A 13,609-nucleotide genomic window follows, 5' to 3' on the forward strand; every position below is an offset into this window, starting at 1 on the left:
ATAACAAATCACTTTAAAGGTGAGTAGTGTATAGGGGAACTCCAAGTCAGCTCTGACCTTCTCTCTGCATTCACCAGGTATTGTTGTTAAAAATTATCAATAGAAATAGAAATTATGGACATTTCCAACTCAAAAAGTCAGCATTTTAACCTGCTTAATATGTTTGCTCTTGAACCTGAAACAAAAATATAGCTTCTAAATTTTTACTGTTAGTTCCTCAATTAAAAAGTTTCCTTCAGTTTACTTATTAAATTTTTTTGTCGATTTTAGAATCAAGTTCATTGATTGCAGTTTATTATTTCATTGGACAAAAAAGGGGAAATATACATATTTGGAGATATATATTTGAAGAATATATGCGAAAAAAATAATATATATATACTATTTGAAAAATATGTATGTATATAATTTGAATGACTATGTTGTATAATTTGAGAATGTATATATAATGTAATTTGAAAAAATATAATTTAATTTGGAAAACAATCTATTATTTGAAAATGTTATACATATAAAGTAATTGGAAAGAAATATAATTTGGAAGGAAATATATATATATATATATACACAATAAAAAAATACAGTTTTTAAAAATTAATTTGAGAAAAAGATGTATTTTTAAAAAATTGTGAGAGAGATTTGCATTATATTATTCTATTAATTGGTATTAACTTTTATATTTATGCTGATCTCTGGCCTACAGCTGGAGCAAAATGACGACTTGATAACAAAAAGATATAACAGTCCTCAAAGCCGCCTTATAGAGGTTTCTCCCTTTATTTTGATTATTTGATTCTAAACCTGAAGATCAGTTGCTTGTTGATTTGCTGGTAATTGGCCGACTGATGTGTCGATCTGTTTTCGCGCCTCCTGTGGCTCCATGTGTTGGTCTGCTGGAGAAAACCCATGTAAGCAGACATAAATCCATCCAGAAAATTCCCAGCTTTAATTACAGGGATCAGCTGCTGCAAAGTGATTAACGATGAACGAAAAGTAAACAAACAGAGCCTGTGTTACTATTTGTGTTTACAAAATAATCAGCTTGTATTTAATACATGAAAACAGCAATTAGAGTGACAGCTGCCAGATAATATAGCATGTTATTACAGTTATGATAGTTTGTCTTTAAACCTGATCAAAAAACTTAAGCAAATATGTAGACTGACCACTTGCTAAATGTATTAGTAGTTGTCAGATAAACATCCTTACTTAACTAAATAGTGTCTCTTTTTTCTGTAAAACAATAACAATATATTGATATTTGTTCTGGTTCAGCAAATAGTATTACCTAAAATGTAGTAAAGGGTGGGGCTCTTTTAGTTTCTCAAGATATGGCTCCACCTAAAAGGCTGTTCAAAAGAAAAATAAAACAATAAATAAGAAAAACTTTACGTCTCAGGGGTAAAATAAAAGAAAATCATGACATGACAGGTTGAAAGATGCACTACAGTTGATGTTCCAGGTGTTATTAATCAAAAGTAAACAAATGGGCTTGATTTAAGTGGTCTCTGCTTCAGCAGTTTTGCAGCTTTCTGGAAGTTTGTTCCAGATTAAAGGAGCAGAAACACTCAATGCTGCTTCTCCATTTTTGGTTCTGACTGAGGATTAGACTACAACCCCTGGCAAAAAGTATGGACTCACCAGTCCTGGATGAGCACTCATGCAGACATTTCATGCTGTAAAACAAACCCAGATCAAAAACATGATACAATATTAAGGTCGTTCCAAAGTGCAACTTGTTGGCCTTCAGGAACACTCAAAGAAATGAAGAGAAACTATTGTGGGAGTCAGTGAATGATACTGTTATTGACCAAGCACAGGGAAATAAATATGGAATCACTCAAGTCTGAGGAAAAAAGTGTGGAATCACTCAAATTGGAGGTAGAAAAAAAAGGACACACCCAGTCTATTTCCGTTCCCTAAATGGACACCTGCCCCAGATTAGATGTGCCCGTTAGTGTGCAGTTCAAAACACCTGCAGTCATGACACCTTGGAGGGCTGCTGGACGAAGTGGAGTGGTGAGAACCATGGCTCCAACAAGAGAAATGTCCCTTGAAACAAAAGAGAGGATTGTGAAACTCCTTGAGGAAGGTAACCCTTCACGCATGGTTGCTAAAGATGTGGGCTGTTCACAGTCAGCTGTATCCAAGATATGGACCAAATACAAACAGCATGGAATGGTTGTTAAAGCCAAGCGTACTGGTAGACCAAGAAAGACATCAAAGCGTCAAGACAAACAACTTAAGGCCATTTGTCTTGAAAACCGAAAAAGTACAACTAAACAGATGAAGCATAAATGGGAGGAAGTTGGAGTCAATGTATGTGACCGAACCGTAAGAAATCGCCTAAAGGAGATGGGATTTCAATACAGGAAAGCTAAACGAAAACCAGCATTGACACCTAAACATAAAAGAACGAGACTCCAATGGGCTAAGGAGAGGCAATCATGGACTGTGGATGACTGGATGAAAGTTGTCTTCAGTGATGAGTCAAGAATCTGCATTGGACAAGGTGATGATGCTGGAACCTTTGTTTGGTGCCGTTCCAGTGAGATTTATGAAGAGGCCTGCCTGAAGAAAACAACCAAATTTCCACAGTCCTTGATGATATGGGGCTACATGTCAGGCAAAGGCACTGGGGAGATGACTGTGGTTAATTCTTCTATCAATGCACAAGTTTACATTGACATTTTGGACAGTTTTCTCATCCCTTCAATTGAACAGATGTTTGGTGATGATGAAATAATTTTCCAAGATGACAATGCATCGTGCCATCGGGCAAAAACAGTGAAGGCATTCCTTGAAGAAAGACACATTCAGTCGATGTCATGGCCTGCAAATAGTCCAGATCTCAACCCAATTGAAAACCTGTGGTGGAGATTGAAAAAAATGGTCCACAAGAAGGGTCCAACCAGCAAAGCTGATCTGGCAACTGCTATCAAAGAGAGTTGGCACCAAATTGATGCAGAATACTGTTCGTCACTCATCAAGTCCATGCCTCACAGACTGAAAGCTGTTATAAAAGCCAAAGGTGGTGCAACTAAATACTAGTGATGTATTTTGAATGGTCTTTTGTTTATGCGTTTTTCATGATTCCATACTTTTTTCCTCAGAATTGAGTGATTCCATATTTATTTCCCTGTGTTTGGTCAATTAAAGTATCATTCACTGACTTCCACAATGTTTTCTCTTCATTTCTTTGAGTGTTCCTGAAGGCCAACAAGTTGCACTTTGGAACGACCTTAATATTGTATCATGTTTTTGATCTGGGTTTGCTTTACAGCATGAAATGTCTGAATGAGTGCTCATCCAAGACTGGTGAGTCCATACTTTTTGCCAGGGGTTGTAGAACCAGTTGAAACGATAACAGATTTTTAAAGTGCCTTAGTGCTTAGCAATTTAGTGATTCATAAACCAACAACAGCATATTAAAGTCTATTCTCTGAGCTACAGGGACTTTAGAGCTGGGGTGATGTGCTCTATCTTCCTGGTTTTAGTCAGAACACCAGCAGCAGCTGTTATTTTTTTTAGGCAGATCTGTGAAGATGCTGTTGCAGTAATCAACGCGACTAAAGATAAACACATGAATGAGTTTCTCTAATGCTGAGACATTAGTCCTCTAATCTCAGAAATGTTCTTCAGGTGATAGAAGGCCGACTTTGTAACTGTCTTTATGTGACTGAATATTCAGGTCAGAGTCCATGACTGCACCCAGATTATTGGACAAGTTAAACTCTTTTCTAGTTTTAAAAACTGAATATGTGTGCTGACAAAACTTCAGTTTTTGTTTTTAATTAGCTGGGAAAAGTTAAGACACATCCACACATTGGTTTATTCTCCAAACGTGGGTCGCGCTATCCCCTACGCCACCACAGCACGCCCGAAACATCAGATTTTTAACGGTTTAGAGCTGAAACCAAAGAGTTTTTCTCTGAATTTTAGAGATACAACTTGTGCAACATGAGGACGTTCTAGAAGAAACTGTGTCTGGGTTCACTCAGAGCTTATCTTGCTTTTAGAGACTGGATGATGTAGATGCCTGAGCCTCCCAGAGTCATTGTGGATTAACGTTACAGAACTGTGTGTGTGTGGGCAAGACACTTTAATTAACAGATGATTCAGAGATGGACCAGCGGTTTCTTGTATCTAGTATCTTGTTGAACATGTAGCATGACGCGGCTGGGGGAGTGTTACCTTCTGTCAAAGTCCAGATTAATTTAACAGCCTTTCTACGTCTTCATCCAAGTCTGAAAAGTTATGGTGGAAAAAATAAAATGATGCATGAAGAAAGTCGTTATGTTTCCAGGCTTTATTCCTTATAGCATTACCTAACAGGCAAAAAACTTGTGATAAAGTGCTTAATAGAGGGATTTTAAATGCAAAACACATCATTGCCACATAATATCTCAGCTTTTTGTTTGATTTTTTTAGATTGTTTGAGATGATTAGGCTCTCGTTCACAGTAAAAAAGCCAATTTTTAGACACTTTTAGCTCAGTGTTTTATATTAACGCCTAATTCAAAGCATCAAAACCTTAATTTGAGGGGGGTTTTTTTACATAAAAGGAAAATAATTATAAACTGTGTTTAAAATGATCATTTAGAGACCGTTTGTACTTTTTTGTGCCGGTGTAAGTTTAAAACGGACTTTTTCTGACTAGAAATGATTTGTTTTACCCCTTATGAAGTGTTTCCTGTTTGATTAGATAAAAAGGTGAGAGCGGAGCATCCACCGGGATAAAACGCTCTGCTTGGACTCTCCATCAGATCCAGACCGGTTTATCTGGATCTGAACCTCCCGTTGGTTTCTCCTGCTAACCTGTTGTTACTCCCATCTAATCCTCTGCTTTAACACCAATTACCCATGGCTTATCCCCCTCCCTACGGTGGCCCAGGAGGGTTCCTCAACAATCGGTGGCTTTCTTTCGCGTTACGCTGTGAGGCCCAGTGTGTCCGAGTTGGGCTCTGTGCTGACAGCGCCAACGTTTGGCTGGATCAGGTGGCTTTTGTACGAACCTTTGATGTCTGATAACATTTTCATTGTTAGTGATTCTGTGTATGAACTGAACATCAGTGATCCGTGTAGTTCAGATTCTGCTCTCGTCTGCGTTTGATTTAACTTAGTCACGTCTGCCAACATCGTCAAGTCAGACGTATTCATGGGCTGAAAGAAATGGAGAGAAAAAACTAAAATATTAAATGTATTGAATGAAACCCACCAATTGTACCAATGCTTTTAGGTTCGGTTGAGCAAATTTATTCTCAAAATTTGAGTCAAAAACTCTTGCTGTGTTTAGTTGAGTTTAATAAATTAAATAAAAGCAAAGTCAGCTTTTCAGTAAAAGTCTCAGGAAAGACGTGGTTTTGCAGCTAAGTTGGAAAAAGACAAATGCTTTGTTACTACAATGGAAAAAGTTAAATGTAACTAAGTCATTAATAATGCAAGTTCTCCCTCTCATAAACAAATAAGTTCCAATAAACACACTGGAACTGGAAGACATTTAAAATATCCAAAATGAAGCACAATAATCAAATAAATATATAAAAATCACACACAACCGAAACCATGATGATGTCTCTGTAAACATAATTGCCCTTCAAAAAACATCAACCATCAGAATTGAAATTATTGATCTCATTTAATTGATTAATTGATCCAGTCCTGGTGAGCAGTAGTGTAAGTGACGGTGAAATCGGACTCTCGCTCTTCCTGTCTCCATTTCCTGAGCCAATGATGACTCAGCCCGCAGTTCCCAGATGAACCCAACTACACAGTATGACTCCACTTGTCCCAGAGGGAAGAAATAACCCCGAACACAATCAAAAAAAGAAAGCACAGTGTCTTATTACAGAACAGCACACATAATTAAGCTTCCCTTGATGTCCTGTGGGTGTATGTTGCTCTGTGTGTTTTCACCGTGCTCCTCCACATTATCTGGAGCTTAAAACAACAACAAAAAAGACACAAAGTTGAGTCAGTTTCCTACTGCTAAGATGTGATTCTGCTGCTTATTTAATGCAGGGGCGTCCGAAATTTTCACATGGGCTAAAGAAAAGAGAAAAAACTAAAATGAAGCAAATAAAGTAGTAATTTTTTGTTGTTTCTATGGAAAAAGGAGGTTATTCGCTGTTCATCCTAAATATAAAAAGTATTTTGCAAGTTTGTTGCATTAAAAGAAAGGCATCTTGTTATCAAATTCTTTTGGACTCAATATAATAAATTTATTTTCAGTTATAAGAACAGAATTTTTTTAGTCATGGCTAATGATGCCTAGCATTGGTTTTAGCCGTTAAGGTGTACCAAGGTGTCAACATAATGCTCAAAATCTTAAATGTACGTTTGCTATGTAAAAGAAAAAGGGACATAGAGCTTTGCTACTAATTGTCAACACTGACAACTAGACAACAAGGTCTGGAAAAAGTTTTAATTAAGAAAAAAAATAGTGAGGAGAGGGAAGTAGTTCAGTTATGCTAGCTTGACTATGACAACCTTAACATGTAGATGTGCTGTGGAATTTGGTGTGTTTTGGTTCAGTTAGGAAATTAAAAAATGCCACCTACACACACCAACTCTGACAGATTATCAGTAGAACAGATGTTTAAATTAGCTAATCAACCACCGCTCCTTTAGCTTAGCTAATAGCAGCAGTAGCTAATCTATCACGGTGATCACTTAACGGAGTTGTTCTGTCGTGGCAGCCCAAAGAATCGTCATTTTGCCATCCAGTGTGGTGTGCATGCGCAAAAGGGGTCCATATTTAGCCAAATTCAGAAAATAAAATAAAAGCCTATTTTGATGCAGCAAAGTCAGTAAAATCTCTGGATAAACATGGATCTACTTAATATAAATATACGTAGATCCAGCTTGGTTATAAAAAGACAAACACTTTGGGTTAAAAATAATTTTTCCAATATGAGAAAAGGATGTTGGTAATAATTTCACGCTGACTTAAAAATAAAAAGTCAATTTATATCATTCTCATACTACGTTTGGGGGCCACACAACCTCAGTCCAAGGGCCACAAATGGCCCCCAAGCCGCACTTTGAACACTGATTTAATGACTGAAACATGAGCAGCAGGAGCGGGACTCTGCACAGAGGAGCTTTTGTTTCAAAGCAGCCGAATCCAAGCGTTAAAAAAAAAGAAAAAAAAAAAGAAATCGGACAGCTGCAAGAATGTGACGGCCTGGAAAGTCACTTAATTCTTCCTGCTTCCTTAAACAAAGATTTGAAGACGTGTGTGCGTGTGTGTGTGTGTTTTGAGTCGGCTGGAGGAGAAGGTTCTGGAGGGATTTGATTTGATTCAGCGGGATTATCTTGCTCTCCTAGGTGGTGGAGAGGTTTTGTGTTTCCCTCCAGCTTCACTTAATGTTCTGGTTCTGGTTCTCCTGATTCAAACATGTGACCGGCGCTGTGGATCCAATTTAAAGTAGTGAATGTTTTTCATCTTTCTGGCGTCTTAAAACACAGAGCTGATGCTTTGAAAAAAAAGTTTTTATTCAGTATTAGCCTTTAAATTGCCATAAAATTTGAACCAAAAACTCACCAGACCCAGACACACACCTGCAGTTTTTGTTAGTTTTATAATTTTTTATTGAAAGACTCTGATTTATTTCTTTTACCTGATGGTTATTTTTTGTTAATTATATAAATTATTGTCATTTTGGTCCTTAAAATACCAAAATTTCCACTTAACTTTATATTTTGGTCCGTCTAATGTAAGTTTTAAGTATTAAATGATTGAGAAGTTGACCACTCAGTACTTCAGTAGACTTTTTACCAAATACTTTTTTACTCTTGCTTTAACAATTTCTTGGATGGCTACTTTTTACTTTTACTTGAGTAAAAATATGTCGAAGTAGTGCTACCCTTACTTGGGTAAATTTTTTGGATACTCTACCTGCCTCTGCTGATCACTAACTTTAACTGATTAGTATAACATTGATGGACAGAAGGTTTCCTGGTTTCGGAGAACCCCCAGGCTGTGTGTTTAGATCCCAGAAGAGGATTTGAACGTCTGTTTACCCTCACTTTCTGCTCTGCTGCCCCCCTTCCAGATGACCTCACCTCCATTCAGCGCTCATTGTTGCCGAGGGGAAGTCTCTGGTTTGTGCTCCGGGGCCGCAGCGTTGGCTTTGTTCAGCTGTTTACTGTTTCGGGGGGGAAGGGGTTAGTGTTGCCTCTCTGCAGCGGGGGTTTCCCTGCACACACAGATTTAGATTCTGCCTCACGGGGGCTTTCTAGCCATCCTAGCAGGTGTGTTTATTTTCTCTCCATGAGCTTTGGCAGACCCCCTACCGACACTCCCAGAGCGCTGCTTGGCTCAGAGCGAAGGGTTTTCCCTTTTTCCCAGAACGTCAGTGTTGGACCGAACCAGAACCAGGTGGCTGCGGTTATAAAGACATCAGATATAAAAGCAGATGTTTTATAATGTAAAACTTTTTTATTCAAGATGATGGATGGAACGGATGGATCCATTTGCAACTAATGATTATTTTAGTAATAGTCATTAGTAATAATCGATTGTTCTAATCGATTAATCGGAAAAGAAATTGCAATTTAATTCCTTTTTTTTAAATCAGAAAATAAATATTCTATTGCCTAAAATGCAATTATATAGCATTAATTTAGTGTATATTTGATCATTTGTAGCAAATAATGCATCTGCAGATAAAAAATACGGTTTATTAAAATGTTTATTATTTGGATCAATAATTTGAGAGATAAAGGTTTTTAATGTGTTTTTTTTCAGAATTTGAACCAGGTGAAGCTAAACGTTGCCACTTGAGGAGCCCTAGGTAGAACATATTTACAGCAATATACAGCATTATTAATATTGGATATCAATATCGGCCCAGATTTTCATTTAATAATTTTCTGAAGCAGTTTGGATTTGATCAGCATGACAATACGGCACAATTGATTTCCTATCAGTCGGATGAAACGTTGATGAAATTCTTGAGTTGCTCTGCCAGTAACTTCTGGTTAAGTTTTCTATGTTTAGGTGGCTTTCAAAGTGGCGTTTTCCTGTTTGTAACCAGGATGGTTGATGAAGATCTGAGTCACGCTGAAGGAATGTGAGACCAGCTCATCATCACCATCATGTCCAAACTGCACCTTTCAGATTCCATTCCATCCATCCATCCATTTTCCGTTCACCCTTGTCCCTAATGGGGTCGGGAGGGTTGCTGGTGCCTATCTCCAGCTACATTCCGGGCGAGAGGCGGGGTACACCCCGGACAGGTCGCCAGTCTGTCGCAGGACAGACTGGCGACCTTTCAGATTCATGTTCATCAAACTATCGAGGAAGCATAGGCGGACTGCCTTTCTGGTGGTTGGATAGGAAACCTTTACCAACTTTTTAGGTAGCTTCAGGTGACATTTTGTTGAAAGTATTGAGTTCTGTTTGTTTAGCAGCGTAGGCTGATCATGGAAACAGCAGGAATGAATAGGAGCTTTATATCAGGATCGGAGCGGGGTGCTGCCCTTGAGCTCTCTGTGTGTTGGAGGGTTTGAAGTGATAGCAGCCTCTGTGGTTTGCTTGATAAGCAGCTCCCTGCTGCCCAGACCTTCAGCTGCAGCTGCTTCTTCACAATGAGCAGAATTTACAGCACTTTGTTTCTGCTCTCCTCGTTTATCAGGAGTGTTTTTCTGCAACTGATTTTGAAGACAAAATGTCTCTCATCCCTTTCAGAGCTGCTTGAGAGCTCATTATTTCTTTTAATTTGGATACTTTTAATTTGGATAGAGCTGACAAAAAACAAAAAACTTGTAAAATTAAGTGGAAGGAAAAACTGTGCCAGAAAAAGAAAATTCTAAATTTCTGCTACTTTGTGCTGGACAAAATGTTTAACTTGGTTTTAAGAACATAACTGTGGTTTATTTATTTTAAATTGGGCAATTCTGACTTACAACTGACAGAAACCCAACATTTGGAAAATTAGGCGGAAGGAAAAATTTTGCCAGAAAAAGATATCTTACATTTCTGCTTCTTTGTGCTGGAAACATGTTTTGATACACTTTTAATCACAATACTGGTGATTATTAATTTAAATGTAAATAATTTGTGGCCTACAGCGGACAACCCCCACTTCCCCCTCCCCCCAAACACCTGCTAAATTAAGTGGAAGGAAAAACTGCCAACGAAAAGCATATCACGTTTTTGCTACCTTGTGCTGGAAAAAATGTTTAATGTAATTTTAATAACAAAGCTGGCATTTATTGCCTTCAGTTTTGATCCTTCTGGCCTACAGTTGACATAAACTCAGCACATGAAAAATTAAGTGGAAGGAAAAGCTGTGCCAGGGGAAAAAAAAGTTATCTTACCTTAATCCCACTTTATGCTGGAAGAAATACTTCTTAATGCAGTTTACAAATGAAACTGCTGTTTATTTCTTTTCATTTTGCTGATTTTGACTCGCCACAGATGAAAGCCCAAAACTTGGAAATAAGGTGGAAAGAAAAACTGTGCCATGTCTTTATTTTTAACTTGATGTTTCTGACCATTTTCAAGGAAAATGTACAATAAACTCACAGAAAGATGCAGGGATATGTTGATTTCTGTGGGAATTTTGCAGATTTGTGAAAAACTGTTGGGACTTACTGATGTAATCTGGAGTCTAGAGGGCCGCATAAGAAGTTATGGCGGGCCAGATTTGGCCCCCGGGCCTTGAGTTTGGCACATCAGCTTTTATAATAAAGAGTACATTAATAATAATAATAAAAAGATACATTTGAAGCACTTTATAATTTGTCTGTTTTGATACCATTCAGCTCTCTAAATTAGAGCTTGTTTCCATGGTAACAAACGGAGGAACTTGGCACAGGCAGTGTTGTTGCTGAGCATAAGAAAAATAAAAGAAGTGCCAGTGTGTTTTCATAGCTGGACTCTGATGACTAGCATGAAGTGAACATGATGTTCCTGCATCCCTCTCCTGGTGGTTCTGTGAGGTTCTGGATGTCCCTCGGATCCGATTTGTCTGACCGCTGATCAGAAACACGTTGCTCTGTGATTAAACTGGGAACAAAACCAGCTTTTCTATTTCAAACTGGATTCAGTTGTCTCTTTATTTCAGAGCTTTGAGGCATCTCTGAGTTGGTTTTTTTTACTATACACACCTTTGCACTGATGTTAAGAGATACATTTTCTAGAAGAATTACAATATTTGCTTTACATTTTATTGTTAAAAATTATTCTTTGTTTTGTTTTTAAACATTGAATCTGACTAAAGTTGCAGCTAAGCACTCCAGATGTGAGAACGTTCGGGGTTTCATGGTTTTATTTCCAGTTGAAGCACATCTGCATCACACTATTTAAATAATTTAAAACAAAGTTTATAGTGGATTAAAAAGAAGAACATAAACCAAATGATGAAACTGAACCAGAGACTAAGAAATGCTTGGTCATTGGTTGCCATGGTTACAATCGCTGTTTTTGTCAGACACCATAAATGGCATGAAAATATTTATTCTAAACGTTGCTTTTAGTTTAAATTGTAAAAAAAATTCATTTAAAAAGTTAACCAGTATATTACTAAAAGATGTCTGCGGATTTAAATTTAGCACATAAAATTTGCAAAAAAAGAAAAGAAATTAAACTAAAAAAGTTTGAAAGTGAAGATAAAAATTTTAAATTAAAAAAAGATTTAAAACTAAAAAGCATTTTATTTAAAAATATTTTTTCAACTGAAACAAATTATTTTGAAACTTTGAACGAAAAAATTGTTTGAAGATTAAAAATAGTTTTTTGAAACTGAAAAAAAGATTTAAAACTAAAGCATCTTTTGAAAGTTTAAAACCGAACTGAAACAAAAAATGTTGAAACTGGAAAAAAACAAAACAAAACAAATTTTAAACCAAAAAAAAATGTTTGGAGCTCAAAAAAAAAAGATTTTGTAACTAAAAATTTTAAAATTATATATATTTTTAGTTAATAGAATAAGAAATCTATTCTTACAATGTTGGGATAAATATGGAAATGTTTTTAACATTTAATTGTTTCCCAGTCTTTATTAAATCTGTTTTTTATACAAATTAGCTCTTGAATAAGTTGACTCAACTGAGTCTAGTTTCTTTGCTCATGACTCTATATTAGGCTCCAGTTGTGAAACACTGATCCAGCTAATTCGGGATCACATGCATGATAAAACATTCATCACAAATTCGATTCTTCATTTTACAATAACTTTATTTTTCTTCATGTTTTTGGGCGAACGAGGAAGGGAAAAACTATTGTTGCAGCCTACAGAGGTCACATTCATGCGGGTTCTGCACAGGCTGCAGCTTGTATTGTTGACCCTGTTATCCAGCTAGCTCTGTTTGGTAACCTGCTATTGTTGTTTGTGCACGGCCGCACACATGATTCACAAAGCGTGACTCGGAGCACAACGAGCAAACAAAAAAAGAGCACAGCCGGGTCACACAGATGGCCGTGATTAAAGGCTTCACGTCTCAACGTTCTGCACCAGAACCAGCGCTCTCTAATCTGCGTTAAACTGCTCCTCGAAAGCCGACTCGTCTTGTCAAAATGTCCGTGTGGACCTCGGCTTTTTCTGGCTCAGAACATTTAATCCATTTAACTAACACTCGCAGACCACCAAATTTGAAATTAGCCCAACATCTTAATATATACAAATTCAAATATTAGACTCTTAACTCACTTAATGCTGTTTTCTTTGTTCATCCTAATGAGAAGCGTGGTGCTGTTTGGTAAATGTGACTGGTCACGACAAAACCATGAACACGTCACTTAGGATGTTTTATTTGCAGATTCAAAAAGTGTTAATTCTAAACTGTCCAGTTATGTCAAACACATGGAAATCAAAAAAGAAGTTGTTCTTTACTACTAAATGTTGAGTGCATTAATAACATTTCAGGGTTATTTGTAGTTGAGAAGCATAATTAAAGCTTTGGCGGAAACAAAAATCCTCTTCACCATTATATAAAAAAATGACCTATTTCTATCAATTGTATTTATCTATTGTAGTTTATTTGCTGGTTAAATCATTTTTAAATAAATAACAGCAATAGATGTTGATGTCTGAGCAAGCAAAGTCGGAAAAACAAAGAACAGTTCTCACGGTCCGAGACTCGTTCACGGCATAGAGCTTTTCAAAAGAATCAATTTGATAGTGAATGATATCAGTAAGATATCAATCGACTTCTTCCGATTTTACGCAGAAAATCTGTTGAAGAATAACTCAAAACTGCTCATATTCTTCTTTATTCCCATGCTTTGTCAGCTGCGCTACACACAGACTTGCTGCATTAGCAATTAACAACGCCACTATATGTATCAGGATTCGACACCAAAAAACACTCAAAATATTTCCCACACAAAGAACAGAACATTCAGTTTGTTTTATATTTTTGGGCTTGATGGTTTTTTGCGATCATTAATAATAAACCTGTGTAACAAGCCTGTGGAAGATTGGCTACTGCTGCTATTAGCTAATCTAACACAGCTGTGGTTGAACTTAAATACCTGCTTGACTGATGGTCTGTCAGAGTTGGTGTGTGTAGGTCGTCTTTTTTTATTTTGTAACTGAACCGTAATGCACCGAATTCCAAATTACGTCTACATGTTAAGGTTGTCAAAGTCAAGCTAGCA

General features: G+C 37.0%; 1 protein-coding gene and 1 long non-coding RNA gene across 8 annotated transcripts in view; one reads left to right on the forward strand and one right to left on the reverse strand.

Annotated features, from left to right (window-relative positions):
• The window catches only part of LOC114154167 (ral guanine nucleotide dissociation stimulator), a 60,748-nt gene that overhangs the window by 29,422 nt on the left and 17,717 nt on the right, over positions 1-13,609 (forward strand). The gene's annotated exons all lie outside the window — the stretch shown is intronic.
• LOC114154171 (uncharacterized) lies at positions 764-1,505 on the reverse strand. The gene is made up of 2 exons (XR_003597509.1): positions 1,289-1,505; positions 764-965 (listed from the first exon to the last, which is right to left on the reverse strand). It is a non-coding gene; the product is annotated as an uncharacterized LOC114154171 (long non-coding RNA).

The sequence above is a fragment of the Xiphophorus couchianus genome, chromosome 12 (genome assembly GCF_001444195.1).
Source record: "Xiphophorus couchianus chromosome 12, X_couchianus-1.0, whole genome shotgun sequence".
NCBI lineage: Eukaryota > Metazoa > Chordata > Actinopteri > Cyprinodontiformes > Poeciliidae > Xiphophorus > Xiphophorus couchianus.